The 18,163-nt window shown below is 44.2% G+C and overlaps 1 protein-coding gene across 5 annotated transcripts in view; it reads left to right on the forward strand.

Annotated features, from left to right (window-relative positions):
* The window catches only part of LOC311626612 (UPF0538 protein C2orf76 homolog), a 92,582-nt gene that overhangs the window by 11,790 nt on the left and 62,629 nt on the right, over positions 1-18,163 (forward strand). For 4 of the 5 annotated variants that reach the window (XM_084892243.1, XM_084892242.1, XM_084892240.1 and 1 more), the window contains exon 2: positions 17,685-17,802. The gene's annotated coding sequence lies outside the window, so the exon portion shown is untranslated. Of the gene's footprint in view, positions 1-5,451; positions 5,575-17,684; positions 17,803-18,163 lie in introns of those variants that run through there. The other variant, XM_084892241.1, reaches the window with a different exon arrangement.

The raw sequence follows: 18,163 nt of genomic DNA on the forward strand, positions 1-18,163 counted from the left end.
GTATTATGACTGTGGTCAGCAACCAGTGGTGGTCTGTGAGGTCCGAAAGTTTGGCAACAACTGACTTAAGGAAACATTTGGAGCAATGCTTGACAACCGGTGGTCCATGGTTGATCACTGGTGATTCATGAGGTCTGAAAGGTTGGCAACTGCTGTATTAAGAAGAGCCGCTGTATCTCCTGGAAGTGGAAGAGTGACCTTGGTAGTAGATGTCCTGTAGGTTCCCAGTGGCTCAGCCTCCCCAGTCACCTGAGCTGTATATATATTTTTTATTTTTATTTTTTTTCTGCTCTGATTGGGTGTTTTCTTCTACCTTGTCTTCCAAGTCACTGGTTGGATCCTCTGCTTTATCCTGCCTACTGTTTATTCTTGTGTGTTCTTCATTTTAGATATCTTTATTCTTTATTTCTGACTGTTGTTTTTTATAGTTCCTCTGTCATTTTTTATGTTTACATCCCTTAGGTTAAATTGTCATTGATTTCTCCAATCTTACCCTAAATGTCTTGAGTGTTCTTATAACCATTGTTTTGAACTCTAAACTGGTAAGTTGCTTGCCTCCATTTTGTTTAGTTCTTTTTCTGGAGATTTCTCCTGTTCTTTTATTTGGGGCATGTTTCTTTGTCTTTCCATTTTAGCTGACTATGTGTTTGTTTCTATTATATGTGTTGGGTAGATCTGCTGTGACTTTCAGTGTATGAAGGGTGGCCTTATGTGGTAGGTGTCCTGTGGGACCCCACTGCACAGTCTCCTTGATCACCTGCTCTGGGTGCTTCAGGAATGTCCCTTGTGGGGTTTTGTGGGCCCTCCCATTAGAACTGAGTCTTGATTACTGTTGGCCCATTTACAATATATTGGGGTCATTCTCAGGCTGGCTAATGGTGAGGATTTACATCCCCAACCACAGGTGTGGAAGCTGCTGTACAGGTGCTGACCATTCACTGAATTTGCCTCAGGAGAGTCTGTTGCCTGCTAGATCTCTCTTTGGATATTCCAATTGTGAAGCTAATTGGATCCTGCTCTGATGTTGTTTGATGCTGGCCACTGGGTATGCTGGTTCTGGTGCCTCTTGTGAGGGACTCCAGTGCAGATCAATGTCAGATGCTGTCTGTGACTGGCCCTTGTCAACCTGTTTGGAGCTATAATGTGATCCATAGTTTGTGGCTTCCTCTGCTGCACTTGGGCTTGCTCTGGAAGGATTAAATGGCATACCAAGGCTCGCTTTTATCAGCACTGGACCTGGGGGCTGGTCAGCAAAAGTCCCTGGGAACCCCCAAGTCTGCTTCCAGATGCCTCTGCCTGCTGGGTACCTAGTAGGCTCAGTCACTGAGGGAACCTCTGGCGGTGCTCAAGTTGCACTCAGTGGTTTTCAGTGAGTTAATGAGTAGGGGTGAGAGGTGTTCTCCAGATCAATAGGCATTCAGTCTTGGTGCCAGTGCTGGGTCTGAGGCCACTCAGCCAGTGTCCCAGGGTATATTAAGTCTAGCTGCTACCGCTGGGTGCTTGCACACTTTTGTGGTGAGGTGGGGTCTCAGGGAGTGAGGCCAGTAGAGTTTAGCAGATCTAAACAGACCAAAATTTGGCTATGTAAAGGAAGTTTCTGCATTCGTTGGGATGTGAGGGAAAAATTTCCCCCATTCTAGAGCCAACTCAATCTGTCCCAGATTCTGTCAGGAGCTTGATCTCAACAGGGAGGGGCCATTGGGAGTCGAGAGGGCGAGGTGACTGTAGGTTTGTGGGAAGCTGTGGGGGGTGGCCCTTGTCCCAGAGCCACACAATTCAGATTGTCTGATTCTGCTCAAATCTTGGCACGGTGGAGCCACCAAGAATCAAGAGGATCTGCTGTTAGGGGGAGGTGCCAGTCAAGATTATGGGAAAGTGGGTCTGCCCATACTCTACACCCTAGCCCATGCAGGGTGGATCACCAGGGAGTCCATAGGGTAGGGCCAATGCTCTTCCCAGGATAATGTCACATGGAGGAGCATGTTCCACCCAAGAAAGATGGTGTCTGCATGCAGTACAGTGACTCAGCACAGGGGTCCAGGCAGTTGTCCCCTCAACTCTCTCTCCACAGCCACAAACTCCAGTCTCTCCTCACATAACTCTAGTCTACTCTGCCCTCCCTCTGCCAGAGCCAGGGTGAGTGGAGGGAAAGATTTTGTGTGTTGGCCCTTTAAGAGGGTGCCTAGTTTCTAGTGCAGTTTCATCTCTCCCTAGTGGACGGAAACCCCACTGCTTTTCCATCAGATGTTTCATGGGTGCCTCTTCCAGGCTCTGGTGCTCTGGGTCAGGGAGCCCAGCTTGGGCTTGAGAGCCCATGCTGATCAGGTGTCTCCCCCCCTCCCTACCCACCCCTATTCCCCCCACAGCCCCTGGTTCCCTGGTGAGATAGCCCTCAGGAACCTCAGCCGCTGCCTGTGGGAGCAGGGCAAGCCCTTTTTGCATCTCCACACTTCCTACCAGTCTGAATGTGGCTTCTTCTGTAAAGCCTTGGTTATAAGACTTCTCTTCAGCTAGTCTTCAGTTGGTTGTTCAGGTTGATTGCTCTGTATTTTAGTTGTCCGCCTTTTTCTTTTAGTTTCTCCTTTGACTTCCCACTAGGTTTGAGGCTTCAATCCAGGGCAGGAGCATGTACTAGCCATTGCACAGATTCTACCTGGGCACAAGGAGGAGGCCTGGAGCGATGCTGTCATCCACAACAACCCCGGCCAGTGAGCTAACCACTGACCTGAATGCGTGCAGGGCAAGGTGCTATTGCTGCTCCCTTTCATTAAAGTCTGAAGGTTTCTTACCGCCTTTATAATTGGGAGACTCATTGTAGGTAAAACTGCCCTTGGGGCACATTTAAGATAATGATTCAGTTAACCCTCCTAGAAGCTTCCCTGGGCAGTTTTGGAGAGCTTGCCGCCAATGGTCTAGTAATTGATCATCTGAGAGTTTGCTTATGGTGTTCTTTGAAACATCTGCAGGTCTAAGATAGAAATAAGGGTATTTTTGCGGGGGGAGGAGGTTAAGTCGATACTGGCTTCCACAAATAAATTACAGGCGTAGAGGTGTACACGGTGTTCCTGGGGAGGAGTTTCTTTACAATCTACACTGGGCCCTATGTGCGTGGGGGCACAGGTTGTCCAGGGCCTCCAGTGTGGCCTTCCGTCAGTTGGTAGGCATTAGGGTTTTCACTTGAGTACACATCATGCATTTACAACTTGGATTTGGAGGAACTGCCTGAGGACAGTCAGTCCAGTCTGTCTGGTTTATCTGTGCTACTGAGTGGCGTTTGTCCCACAGAATGTCCAGTAGCTGTGGGGATGGGTAAGAGGTTGGGGTATCAACAGTTGTATTGTATGAGAGCCACAGGAGTTGGGGTACATGTTTCTGATAGACTTGTTGGTAATGGTGATCATGTTGTCATCAGGCCATCTGCCAGAAGTTGCCAAATTCAGGCATCAGTTACATTTAAGCTGCTTTTAGCAGTTTGGTGGAGCCTTGCCGCAGTGGTTTGCGTCCTGAGAACTGGCCCAGGCGCATTTCGGAGAGACAGAGGTCGTTAGTGGGTGGCCCTCCCCATCTCTCTCTCCTGGGTATAAGTTGTTGTCTCCTTACATGTGGAGGTTATTTTTTTTCTCCACCTCTAGAAAAATTTGTGTGCCCATTCCAGTAGCAATAATTTCATTTTTTATTGAATCCATTCCTAGTCTCTGAAGAGAATTTTTATAAAGCTTACAGAGACCCATTATGTCCCCTACTTTGGCCTACAGTGTAATCAGGTGATCTAGGATCTTGTAACCAACAAGAGAATTCAGGGAGACGAGACTCCAGGATCTCAAGGAGGCTGCCTCCCTTTGCTAGAGGCTCCAGTTGGCAAAATCGTCAGAGGCTAGCACCTCAAAGGGGTCATTGAGGTGGTGTGGCTCAAATGCACCACAGCTTGCTGGACAGCTCTCCATGCAGGCGATCGATTTTGGCACCACTAGGTGCTGCCTTGTGGTGTAGCCAGTATATAGGACCAGTTAGAACGTCCAAGAGGGGACCGTATTAATCAGGGTCAACTGGAGAAGCAGGGCAAAATATAAAGCACACACACACCACATAAGGTATTGGCTTACTCCATTGTGGGGGTTGGCTAAGCAATCCTGAAGTCCAAAGGCAGACGGGAAGGGCTGATGAGGAGCAACTGGCCCCACAGACACCAGCTGAAGCCTGTGGTCCCAGGCAGTGGTCAGGAGGAAGGGAGAGCCGCTGAGGCCCCCACTGCAGTTTGGAGTCTGTGGGCTCATGGAAGGCCTAAGTCCTCCCTGAAGGCTAACTGATGAAGTCAGGCCCACCCAGGAAGAGCTCCCTTTTGAGTAATTTAAGGTCAGCTGATTATGGGCTTTAAAGTTTGTTACACTCTGCCTGGCCACACCGACAAGTCACAGAGCATGCAACACTACATGCCAGGCTGCCTCTGGTGATCGGTGGCTGAAGGGCCAGCCAGCTGTTCCTTGATGGCTAGAGGGATTGGGCTTTGTGAATTTACCCACACAATCCCAATTAACTACTTGGCAACTAGACCCTTGGATTCTGCTGGTGGAGGTGAGATAACAGCACAGACAGGGACCGTTGAGATGGAGGTTTCTGACTTGTCAGTGAGCAGGGCATTTCATATATAGAAACCTATATACATCAGAGGGTAGGGGCAATTTCATGAATCCTGACCTACCCACTGGACCCGGATCACTTCCAGATGGGGGACAATCAATCTCCTCTGGCGCAATGGACTGGGAAGTTTACAAATATATAATACATCATTTATACATTGAGACTTGGAAACAACAATCCTTTGAACCTGCCTCATCCACTCTGTCATGTTAGTTTCCCTTCGTCACTGTGAATCCTGTCCAAAACCCATTAGCTGAACCTGAGTACCCTCTCCCCACACTGGGCAAGGTAGGGTGTGCCTTGGGTGCCTGTACCCACAAACCATAAACGTTTGAGTTCCTTCCGTCCCTGAAGTTCCCCAACACATTTGGGTGCATAATGCCTTCAGTATCTTGGGGACGGGGAGACCCTGGCCGCCCGCTCCTAATCACCTTCCTTAAAGCTTCCTGGAGGGTGAGGGAGGTATCAGGAGGTGTAGAGAGGGAGGGCAGCTCTGCACCAGCACTCAAGGCATACTTCCTCTTAGTTTCAAGTGGCCCGGTGGCTATTCATGGCTCAACTGAATTTACTTTTCAGTTAAGCTCTACAACCTCATTGCTGCCATCATTGTTTCCACTCTGGGGACTCTCAACAGCTACAGCCACAGTGCCTCCCACCTAGGGTTGTGGAGTTCGCTACCTCATTGAGGAGAGAGAACCACAACCAAATCAACATTGGGCAGCTTGTTTCAATCCTACCTTTTGCTCTAATCCTCTAAAGGTTAATTAACTCTTACTCCCCCACAGTCCCCACTTGGACAAGAACATTTGCTGCCTGGTTGCAGGGAATCATCTTATCTCCCTTAAGCTCATGGAATCTTTGTCTGTCTTCTCTGTTCGGGAAAGCCATGCCTCTGCCAGCATCCCATGTCAATGAAAACTGTGAAGAGTCCTACTGGTAAGCTGGTCAGCCAGCCGGTCAGTGTCTTGGAGACGGAGGGAAGACATGAGATTCCTGGGTCAGAGACCAAGGACTGTAATACAGCAGTGTTTTTCAACCTTTTTTGGGCAAAGGCACACTTGTTTCATGAAAAAAATCACGAGGCACACCACCATTAGAAAATGTTAAAAAATTTAACTCTGTGCCTATATTGACTATATATAAAGTAATTCTCTTGAATAGGAATCAAATAAACACAAAGAAAGTATTTTATAATTACTTTATTATGAAATATTAAGTAAACAAAATAGTGAAAAATTATAAAATTCTTGTCTTGTCTGCACCTACGGCACACCAGGCAACATCTCTAGTGTGCCGCGGAACAGCGGTTGAAAAACGCTGTAATAAAGCATAGCCAACAGCAGGAACTTCATGTCTGTGTCATGTCTGCCTCCCCATAAGTCCACAGCTGCAGAACCCCGAGTTTAGGTAATCCAAGAAGACCTGCTCAACCTTAACCCAGGGAGAGATACCTCGTTTTTATTATACTGGACAGTAAACAAATCTGCCCTCCACTCAGGAGGGAGATAATAGCTCAGTCTTCGTATGCTGTTTGCTATTCAGACATCCTTGAATAGATAGTTCAGAACTAAAGCAGCCAGTGCCTTTGCTTATGAGACATGCAGAAGTGTAAGAGACTTATGAATTGTCTCCCAACACACTGGACAAGAGTTAACATGCCCACTGATGACAGTGGGTCAAGAAAAGTAGAATTTATATTCAGTTACCTTATTTAAGGAGAAATGTATGTGTGAAATATTCTTTCCAAATGGTTAAGCCTCTAACCCTCTGGAAACTTAAACTGTTCACAACAGTTAGTTCTCTGAGAATCTTACCTCCTTTGAGCAGGGAAAACAAGTTATGATATTGTGTATTTGCCCCAAATTAAAGGTTACATAGGCAGGTATGTGGAATTTTAGGTGATGATTTGTCAGTGGGTGAACAGCAATCATTGACTTATCCTAATATATAAAACCCTGGGTCTGTCACATTGCAGTGACTGGGAGGCTTGACCATTCACCAGGCATGCGCAGCAGGTGAGCGGGCTGAACTGCTGACCTCTCAGAGAGAGAGAGGAAGGCGGGGCTGATCAGCAGTGGCAGCAGCTGCTGGCAAGTCCTGGATAGAGAAGCAGGGTGATCAGACCCTGCTTCTCTCTTCCCTCACCAGCAGCCAAGCCTCTCTTCTCTCTCCCAAAGGTCAGCAGTTCAGTCACTTGGCAGCAGCCTGGGGTGGCTGCTGATCAGCCCGCCTCTATGATCAGGTTTAGAGATAGGCCCAGAGATGCTGACTGGCATAGAAACAGACCAATCAGAACCAAATTTGGGTCAACTGTGAGGAGCCAATGGCTGCCTAGGAGGTGGAGTTTTGACACTGACTGGCATAGAAACCGACCAGTCAGAACCAAATTGGCCGGCAGAGGAGGGCAGTTGGGGGCAAGATAAGTCTGGCAGGGGAGGGCAGTTGGTTGTGATCAGGCTGGCAGGGGAGCAGTTAGGTGTGAATCAGGCTGGCAGGGGAACACTTAGAGGGTGATCAGGCTGGCAGGCAGAAGTGGTTAGGGGCAGTCAGGCAGGCAGGTGAACAGTTAGGAGCCAGCAGTCCCAGATTGTGAGAGGGTGTAGGTTGGGCTGAGGGACACCTTCTCCAGTGCATGAATTTCATGCTCCGGGCCTCTAGTCCTATATAATAAAAGCCTAATATGCTAAGTGTCCAGTTGTCCATTCAATGAATTAAAGCATAATATGCTAATGATATGCTGAGGTCACTTAACTGCTCGCTATGACATGCACTGACTACCAGGGGGCAGATGCTCAGACTGGTAGGTTAGCTTGCTGCTGGGGTCAGGCTGATATGACTGAGCAAGATGGGCTAGACACGCCCTGGAGTCCTCCTGTGGTCCCTTCCCAGCTGGCCAACCTCCCACATTCCTCCCTGGTTCCAGTCGTGCACCAGTGGGGTCTTAGGCCTGGCCTGCACCCTCTCACAATCTGGGACCCCTTGGGTTATGTCAGAGAATCAGTTTTGGCCCAATTCCGCAGGCCAGGCTGATGGACCTCACTGGTGCATGAATTCGTTTATAAAATTATCGTATTTTTCGGACCATAAGACACACTTTCCCCCCCCCAGAAGTGGGGGGAAAAAGTCCCTGCGTCTTATGGTCCAAATATAGCCTACACATATACTTTAAAAAAAAAGTTTTTTTAGTTGCCCGGCTCTGTGTGGTCTCTGTGTGCTTGCCTGGCTCTGTGTGCTTGCTGCAGCCACTGTCCATTCCTCCGTGCCCAGAGTGTCTGCCCCGCTCTGTAAACCCCGAGTGGTAGAGGAGTTCCCATGTATGGTAGTCAGCCTCCATGCCCTCGCTGCAGCCATATCTCCATGTCAGCCCAGGTGCGGTGTACGGTAACTGCGTAATCTAAACCGTAATCATCGCCTGTACCCCTTGCTGGCCCGTACTCCGTGCCCGGAAGAATGCCGCGTCTATTCCCCCAATCATTCCTCTCCGCCCTCTGTTGCCGTGCTTGACTACTGGGTAGGCGTACTGTAGATCTCAGCAGAACCTTTACCATAAATCTTCAACTTTATTCTAATTTATTGCTGAAGTCTCTCGTTATTGTGTTTTACAGTACATTTTGTCTTTTGCTGACTGTATTTGTTAATAATGGTTCTAAATTAGGGGTGTCGAACTCAATCAGAGAAGGGGCCAAAATTTAAAATCCAGCCTAAATCGCGGGCCGAATGGTTTACTGAACAGTCATAAACTGACAATGTCATAAACTGACAGCGGAGTGCAGTGATGACAGCGCGGTGCGGGCCACATTGCAAGGCCTGGCGGGCTGGATTTGGCCCGCGGGCCTTGTCTTTGACACATGTGTTCTAAATGGTTCTAAATGCTGCTGTTTACAGGGTTGATTACATGTGTTTATGACTGTGATGTTGGGTTTTAATGCACATAAAATATTTTAGGACACTATTTGTTTCAGAATCTTTTTTTCTTCATTTCCCTTCTCTAAAAACTGGTGCGTCTTATGGTCCGGTGCGTCTTATGGTCCGAAAAATACGGTAGTTATAATTGACTAGAGTCCCATGCACGAAATTTGTGCATGGGGTGGGGGGTTCCCTTAGCCCAGCCTGCACCCTCGCCAATCCGGGACCCCGCGGGGGATGTCCAACTGCCATCCCTCTCACAATCCAGGACTACTGGATCCTAACTGCTCACCTGCCTGCCTGCCTGGTTGCCCCTCTCTGCAGGCCTGGTTGCCACACGGAGACTGCCGCTCAGTCGTTTGGTTGCCCCTCACTCATCCCCCTGCCGGCCTAGTTGCCCCACGCAGCCTGTTCGGTTGTCCATTCAGTTGCGATGATTGCTTAGGCCTTTATATATATGTGTAGACTATAATACTTCTTCAGGAAATGCCACTAACAATGTCATTATGCAATAGTTATAGCATAGAAAAGCATTTGTGAGTTGTCAAATTTAGCTGATATTTATTTTGCACATGTGCTATCTAAACACCTAATGCGGAAGGCTTTATTTTTTTAACCTCTCTCAAAATGAGCATACTGCTGAGTTATGAGCTTAAAGACTTTAAAATGATTTGTAAATTATTATTATTTTTATTATTATTATTTTTTTTAATAAATCTTTATTGTTCAGATTATTACAAATGTGATCCTCTTCCCCCCCTCAATTGCTCCCCTTCACCAGGTTCCCACCCCACCCTCTGTCCTTTCCCCACACCCCATTGTCCTCACCCATAGGTGCACAGTTTTTGTTCAGTCTCTTCCCGCACCCCACTCCCCTTTTCCCCGAGAATTGTCAGTCCACTCCCCTTCCATACCTCTGATTCTATTATATTCACCAATTAATATTGTTCATCAGATTTTTTAATTCCCTTGGTTTTTAGATTCACTTGTTGATCATTTGTAAATTAATACATTGAAAATGTCTTTTTCAAAAGGTTTATATTAGTGAAAGATGAATAAACTGAATTTTCTAACATAATAGAAAATTATGGGCTTTGATTTGAATTATATAAATAAATGTTTAGGGCGGGGGGGGGAGGGGGGAAGACCAGAAGGTTATCAAATTTCTAATCCTCACATGGTCCTTGTCTATAAATGCATACTGAGTTTCATATTTTACTGTATTTTTATTTTTAAATACATTTTTATTCAATTCAGAGAGGTAGGGAGAGGGAGGGAGAGATAGAAACATCAATGATGAGAGAGAATCACTAATTGGCTGTCTCCTGTACACCCCCCACCAGGAATTGAACCATGACCTCCTGGTTCAAAGGTGAATGCTTTACCACTGAGCACACTGGCTGAGCTAATTTTATATTTTAAAAACTAGAGGCCTGATGCATGAAATTCGGGCAAGAGTAGGCCTTCCTTTCTCAGCTGCCAGCACTGGCTTCCCTCCAGCCGCTGACAGGCACCTGGGACCCAGGCTTCCCTCCAGCCGCTGCCAGGCACCCGGCTTCCCTCGCAGCCCGGCTTCGTCTATAAGGACAAGCTTACGACCAATTCCTTTTGGCTATAATTGTGCTGGGAGGGCTTTGCCCTCCAAGCTGGGACTTGTATGTGGCTTTGCCACAAGTTAGTCTGAAGCTTGAACCTGTCCAAACGCTGTAGCTGCTCTCCACAAGTTTGAATTCCATTCTCTTACAAAAAGGTCAAAAGGTTAAAAAGAAGTACTGGAAGTACATTGGCGGGTTGCTCAGTGGTTAGAGCACCAGCCCACAGACAGAGGGTCTGGGTTTGATTCCTGGTCAAAAGGCATGTCCCTGTTATAGGCCTGATCCTGGCCTGGGTGGGGGTGTCTGCAGGAGGCAACCCATTGATGTGTCTCTCACATTGGTGTTTCTTTCTCTCTCTCCCCACTCCTTCCCTTCCACTTCCTCTAAAAATCAATTGAAAAAAATATCCTTGGGGTTAACGGGGAAAAAAAGGACTTGTTTTTTGAGGGGGAGGGTGGTGGTGAGAATTATAGTTAGTCTTCCGTATTTGCAGTTTCTGAGTTTGTAAATTTGCCTATTCGCTAACATTGTAATCCCAAAGGCAATATTTAGGATACTTTCCCGGTCACTCCCGGATATGTGCAGCGGGGTGGAGAATTTGCATCAAGGAAGTTCATGCTTCCAGCCTAGGTCAGACCAGGCGACTTGCTGCCTCCTTCCAGCTCTCGCACTATAAACAAGTGTCTGGGTTGTGCTCTGTCAGCGCCATGGTTTCACTGTGTTGTGCTTTTTGTTGGTGATTTGGCTGTTTTAAAAGAGCCCCAATCACAGTGCTGCAATGCTGACATGCTGTCTAGTGTTTATAAATGCATGAAGGCCGTGTGGGGCTCACAAAGAAAATGTGTATTCGATGAGCTTTGGTAAGACTTGACTTAAAATGCTACTTACTGGCTTTGAGTTCTATGTTGGTGAATCAACAATACATGTTAAATAGGGGCCTTTATTTGGAAACACACATAAAATAAGGTGATCTATTGATCGGTGTTGACAGCATTGAGAGAACCTAGGCCTGTGTCTCCTCAGGAGCAGAGGTCAGTACTCATTCATTCGGCGTTGGGGACGACTTTACATAGACGGTCTCTGCTGGGAATACCCGGAATCAGCGGCAGTACTTTTGTTTTAGCCGGCAGAGATCAATCTAAAGTCAGTAACCAGTGTGTTGTGTGTATGCATGTTCTGCGCTGCGCTCTGAGCTTTCTGTGCTGCACTGTACCCATGTTTCACCTCTGCAGCCCGGCCCAGCTGGTTTACAGCTGGCTCTCCCCCTGGGAACTTAGCGCAGGGAGAAGAACCAGCTTGGGAATGGGAGTCGTTGGGCTGCTGGGGAACTGGGCATGCAGCTTATCTTGGTTTTCCTGGAGTTTGCACTTCCCCGTTCACCCATTGGAGCCTAAGCCATAAAACCAGCTCCTACTGGCCCAAGAGGAGAGGGTGCTGGGCCACGCCATTCCTGGCTCTGAGGGTGCAGTTGTGCCTTTTAGGGACCTGGGAGCTCCAGATTAGGGGTTCCTATGTGGTTTTGCTTGTTTCTTTGGTTTTAATATAACTTGGTTTTCTTTGCTTTGCTTTGGTTATGACTTATCTTTCATCTTAAACCCGCTGGGTAAGATACCAGCCACAACAGGTTTTTAGGCAGGGAGTTTAAAGACCTTTGTAAGCCCTAGGCGCTGTTAACTTTTCAAATCCCCACCCTAAATCATATAAAATGTACCTATACTCTATATTAAATTAATATATATAATTATGAATAGAGTTGAATTGCTGTTGAAATGTTATATATTTAATTAAATGTTAATTAAAATTTTTCATATTCTGTGAAATACGGTAGGAATCATACTTGGGTAAAAACTACTGTTTGAATTTTAAACCTACTATTCTGACATCGACCTTCACTTACTTGCTTTGTTCATTGCGCAATGGGCTTAGGGAGGATGAGTTCAAGTTCTGGGCAAGGTTACAGGCAGAACTTTCTTTTTCATTAAAGAGCCAGCCCTATGTATTATACATTTAGTGGTTATCTCGATGCTGGCCTCGAAAACAATGCTGTTCTGTCCAATTAAAAAGAAAATGCACCTGGCATGGTATTGAGACTGTGGGTGTATTTGGTCGCTGGCCTGCAAGGTCAGACAGCTAAGTTTATCTTCATCATTCTTCAAATGGGATAAAGCAAACTAGAAAGCAACATTTTATCTAGGAAGAACAGCAGAAAATTCCAAACAACAGTTTGTTGCAGAATGGGGGTTTTCCTTCTCAGAACCTTTAAAAATAACTACCTGCCCCTAAACCCTCGCAGTCCTGTAGGGTCCGCCTGCGTGAGGTACTCTTGCGGCTGCCCTGGCCAGTTCAATAAATTCCTGTTTGCTTTTTTTATTAAATTATCAGCCTCCAGTGGTCTTATTTTGAACCCAGGGTTTGACCCCACAACATTCTGGAGTAATAAGGTATCCCCATCCCATCTTAGACATTTCACGGCCCTGGAAAAAGCTCATAGACCCTATAATGAAGGACAAATATGTCAGCGTGTCCTTACTAAAGGAGGAATCAGGCTTTCCTCAACCCTTCACTGCTCTTCAGTTCTCCAGACCTTGCCTCATGCCACACCCGTTTTGGGGTACACGGAAGTAACCACACTGCTCTTTCCCTCAGGGAGCTCACAAGCGTTCCGATCAGGTGCTGTGGGCAGACGGGGGAGCTGTTTTGGGGTGGGGGCAGGGATAGGAGCTTCTGCAAAGGCGCCTTGGAGCAGATGGTCCCGGCTGCGTTGAAGGATGCGGGTGGTAGAGTGGAGGCCAGGGCGGAGGGGGTTTGGAGAAAGGCGGGAGTGGAGCCATGTGGCAGAGGCCTGGAATCAGCACGGTGTGTGGGAAGCTGGAGGCTGCCATGTCATCCCTCTGGAGTGACAGGAGGAAGGTGGCAAATACAGTCAGACAGGCAGGGAGGGGCCGTGCGTGGAGGCCTTGTGGCGTCTTAGACAAGGTGAGGCTTGTTCTGGGCATGGGACCTGCTTCTGGGGCCTCTGACGGCGGAGTGCTTTCTGGTTTACCCCAGTGAATATCAGTGTGTAAAGGAGTTTCTGACCCTCTCTATCTTTTACAGTATTTGATAAGTTCTGTATTATTTTCTTTTGTTCAGTTATCTCTTTTTAAAAGAAGTGGAAATATCTTACTTTTAGAAATAACTTTTTTTGTTGATGTATAACACATTAGAAAAGTGCAGATATAGGTACACCGGGAAATAGCTTAATTTTAGCCATTCGGAGAGGAAATAATGATTTTTAAATTTTATCATTCTTTCAGAGCTTTTAAGCTGCAATTCTATAAAGATCTTTTCTTCATCAACTACTTAAAACCTTTAAATACAGTCTGTATAAGAAAGGCATAAATCATTTGATTATTTTCTCATTTCAGTGAAATGAGAAAGTCATTTTCATAAGTGCCCTGTTAGGATCCAGAACAACGAATTGAGTTTTATTGTGCTAATCCTCACCCAACGATATTTTCCATTGATTTTTAGAGAGAGTGGAAGAGAGAGAGAAAGACAGAAACGTCAATGTGAGAGAGATGCATCAGTTGGTTGCCTCCCGAATGCTCCCAAACCAGTAATATGCAAATTGACCATCACTCCAAGACACCAGGTGGCCAAAGATGGCTGCCTCATGTGAACACAGATGGTTGGCACAGGAGGGCAGTTGTGGGCAGTTGAGCGGGGGGGGGGGGGGGGGGGGGGCAGGCCTGCAAGGGAGGGCAATTAGGAGTGACCAGGCCTGCAGGGGAGGGCAGTTAGGGGCAATTGGGCCAGCCAGGGAGCAGTTAGGTGTTGATCAGGTTGGCAGTGGAGTGGTTAGGGGGTGATCAGGCTGGCAGGCAGAAGCATGCCCCTAACCCCTCAGGCAGAGGCAGGCGAGCTGTTGGGAGTCAGGAGTCCTGGATTACAAGAGAGATGTCTGACAGCCCGTTTAGGCCTGATCCCGGTGGGGTCCCAAGTTGGAGAGGGTGAAGCTGGGCTTAGGGACACTCTCCCCCACTCCATGAATTTCGTGCACCGGGCCTCTAGTTTTTTAATCTTATATCTATCTTTGAGTTTTCTGTTATGTTTCACTGATTTGTGAGCTTAGTCCTGTTTCAGTATCACAGCTTAAATTATTATACCTTAATTATCCTTTACAATTTTTGTTATTTGATTTTGCAGATGTATGAAAATCTTATAAGCTTTCTTATATATTACTGTTATGTTTAACTATTACTTTACAGGGTATACTAATAACTGGTGCTGCTGGTCTCGTTTTTCTTTTATGACTTTGCTCATAAGTTCACAAATGTATTCTTCTTTGAAAAAGGGGAATTAGATGTATAAATTGCCAGCTATAAAATCAGTCATAGGGATGTAAAATACAGCATAGGGGATATAGTCAATAATATTATAGTAATTATATCTGGTGCTAGACTTATTGGGAGATAACTTCATAAACTACATAAATCTCCAACCACTCTGCTGTACACTTGATAATATTGAATATAATATAATATTGAATGTGAACTATAATAGAAAAAAATTGTTAATTAAAAAATAAAATAAATGTATTCTACCAGATGGATTTTAGAAATATTTCTGATAAGTTCCCCAAATCACTCTTGTATATTTTGAGTGGGGTATTCTTCAATTTATAGAAAATTTATTTCTTATAATTTTGAGACTTCATAGTTAGGAACATGGTCTATTTCATTTATTTAAATCTTTTTTTTATAGGCTTGACTATTTTTTATTATTTATCTCTAAGTTTATTGTTTTTGGTTTCTCTGTCTCTTCATTTGAAGAATTTTTTTTAAACTTCTTTAGATTGAATTTTTTTATGTAAGGTAAACTTCTGGGGAAAATGTCATTTTATAATCTGTAATATTAGCTTTATAAGCTATCTATTTAGTACGTCTGCCTCCCTCAGCTAACCAGCAGCATTTCCCATAATCTTTAAGGCAACATAGATAATGCTTTCTTTCCTTCTGATAATATCAATTATTGTTTAGTTACTGAGTATATAAACAAATATTTTATGAAGATGACAGTACAGCGTTGACCAAAATTAGATATTAACACAACATAATTGAAAGCCTCAACTATTTTCCGTATTTTTCGGACCATAAGACGCACTTTTCCCCCCCAGAAGTGGGGGGAAAAAGTCCCTGCGTCTTATGGTCCAAATATAGCCTACACATATACTGTAAAAAAAAAAAAGTTTTTTTACTTGCCCGGCTCTGTGTGGTCTCTGTGTGCTTGCCCGGCTCTAAAATGGTTCTAAATGCTGCTGTTTACTTTACAGGGTTGATTACATGTGTTTATGACTGTGATGTTGGGTTTTAATGCACATAAAATATTTTAGGACACTATTTGTTTCAGAATCTTTTTTTCTTCATTTCCCTTCTCTAAAAACGGGTGCGTCTTATGGTCCGGTGCGTCTTATGGTCCGAAAAATACGGTAAGTACAACATTTGGGCAGCTTTATATTAAGTGGAAAAAAGCACACACCCTGCAATTATAAAACAGTTTCATAGGCATGCGTTTGCCAGCCTATCTGTTAGATCATTTACATGATTTGTTTCACTGTACCTGGGAATCTAGTATCTTTATCTGCTGCCTGTATGAGCTGTCTTTATACTCAAACCTATTTTATCATAAGTAGACAAGCAATAAGAGCAGCTACTTTTTATTGAGATCCTACTATGTGTGATCTGAGTGTGCGTTGTGGCTAAGAGATAGACTGGAGGTTAAAGCTACACCTGTCTAGCTCTAACCTCATTGGGCCTGGGACTGTGTTCTAGGCCTTCCCAGTTTGTGTGAGCATGTGTGTGGGTGTGTTTGGAGGGCATCAATATTGTTGGAGGGGGCGGGTAGGTGAGAGGGGCAAGAAGTCATAATTCTTAAACACCTGTTAACACTGCTTCTGAAATAAGAAGTTTTTTTTTTTTTTTTTTTTTTTTTTTTTTTAGTTTTTTTTTTTAATAATATCCCGCTCTCAAGAGGAATTCTTTATTAAGTACTTCAGTCTATTTTAAATTATAATTTTGTAGATGTTAGCCAAACTACTATTATGTGGTAGGTTCTAGGATCAGAATTTTGGGGAGCATTGTAAATTAGATTTAAAACAAATAGAATAGCCTGACTGGCATAGCTCAGTGGTTGAACATTGACCTATGAACCAGGAAGTCACGGTTCAATTCCCAGTCAAGGCACATGCCTGCGTTGTGGGTTCGACACTCAGTGAGGGCATGCAGGAGGCAGCTGATCAATGATTCTCTCTCATCATTAATGTTTCTCTCTATCCCTTCATCTCTTAAATCAATAAAATTATATATATATGTATATATATGTATATATAATATACAGATAGTATAGTAGCTAGTATTGGGATTATCAAAATATTTGTTAATTTAAACTCATTAAAGATTATAAGGTGATACATTATTTTAGAGGGAAAATATTCTAGTCCTTAGGAACCATTCATTTAATTATAGTATGCTAATTGTAATTATAATTTATTTTATGTATTAAAACTGCTTGAATTTTTATTTCTATATATAATATGCTATATATTTTTTCAAACCTAGTAAATGTTTGTATAAGCATTCTATGATTCAGAGAGACTTTATAGGCCACATTAGTATGGCTTGTTGCTGTCTATTGTGAAACATTCCAGGTATGCTAAAAGGCATAAAGTATGACATACTCTCCATATACCTAAGTCCTGTTCAGGACATAAATGGCTAGCAAAGTGCATGTGTTCTTCATCTTCCCCAAGCATGACAGCTACTGTATTTTTCTGTGTGTAAGACCCCCCCATGTATAAGATGCCCCCCACTTTTCCAACCCAAAATTAAGAAGTCAATATTTTAAACATAAAACATAACACATTTTTATTTAGTAATTATCAAAAGTAATGTTTACATATCAGTACTATGATATTATGCAGCATATCACTTTATTCAGCCTCTGTTGCATCACTGCTCTCTCCTTCATCACTATTAGTTCCAGACTTATCGATTTCTTCAACTTCTATTGTATCACTGCTGTCTTCTGAGTCACTGTCCATATATGTGAGACCATCCTCGTAAACTGGTAGAATTTTCTGAGCTAACTTTGTTCGTGTTCTCATGGCCAGCCCTTCTCTTCTCATGAAATTGAAGCACCATTTTGCCTTTCCTATAAAAATCAAATGTTCATTTTGCTTGCAAACATTCTTGCCTGACATTGAATAAGTGTGGTTGACACACATAAGCCACTCTGGTGCTGCTCCATAATCCAAGTCTTAAGCCTCAGCTCCACTTTTGCCCATTTTGCTGGTTACATAAGGCCTTATTTTTTGGCATCTTCAGAAGCTGTTCTTCCTGTTTTCTCCACTGTATGATAAGACACTCTGTGGGAGGAGGTCCAAATTATCTCTCTGCAGCTCTATTTCCTGCTCTTTTGCAGAGCTGATGACATTAAGTTTGAATTTTGCATAGTAAGACAATCACTTACTGGTATTTATCTTTCTATTTTTTGACATCTTTATAGACTCAGAACGTTCTGGTCCCTGTTGCATCTGCGCACTCTACACCTCCACCTCCAATTACAGCATCAGCTGACGTCAGTGACAATAAGGCTCGGGATTGGAGGAAGCCTATTTGACAAGGTATGAGCACCTAGGCACACTCCTCCACTGACTTCCGTGTATAAGACACCCCTCAATTTTCAGTCTAAGGATTTTAGAAAAAAATAGTGTTTTATACATGGAAAAATACAGTAATTACCTTCTTTTCCACATAACAACAACTATGTTTTTCAACTTTGTATAAATGGTAATATACTCTGATTCTTTGACTACCATTTTTTCATTCACCATAATATTTTTGAGATTCCCCTATGTTGAGGTATATAGTTCTAGTCCATTCATTTTTATTGACTGTACTATCCATGATTTACTTATCTGTTGTTCTCTTGATGTCATTTGTTTCCAGTTTTTATAATTAACAGTAATGTTGCTATGAATGTTC

The sequence above is a fragment of the Pipistrellus hanaki genome (assembly GCF_964339955.1).
Source record: "Pipistrellus hanaki genome assembly, chromosome: 8".
Lineage (NCBI taxonomy): Eukaryota > Metazoa > Chordata > Mammalia > Chiroptera > Vespertilionidae > Pipistrellus > Pipistrellus hanaki.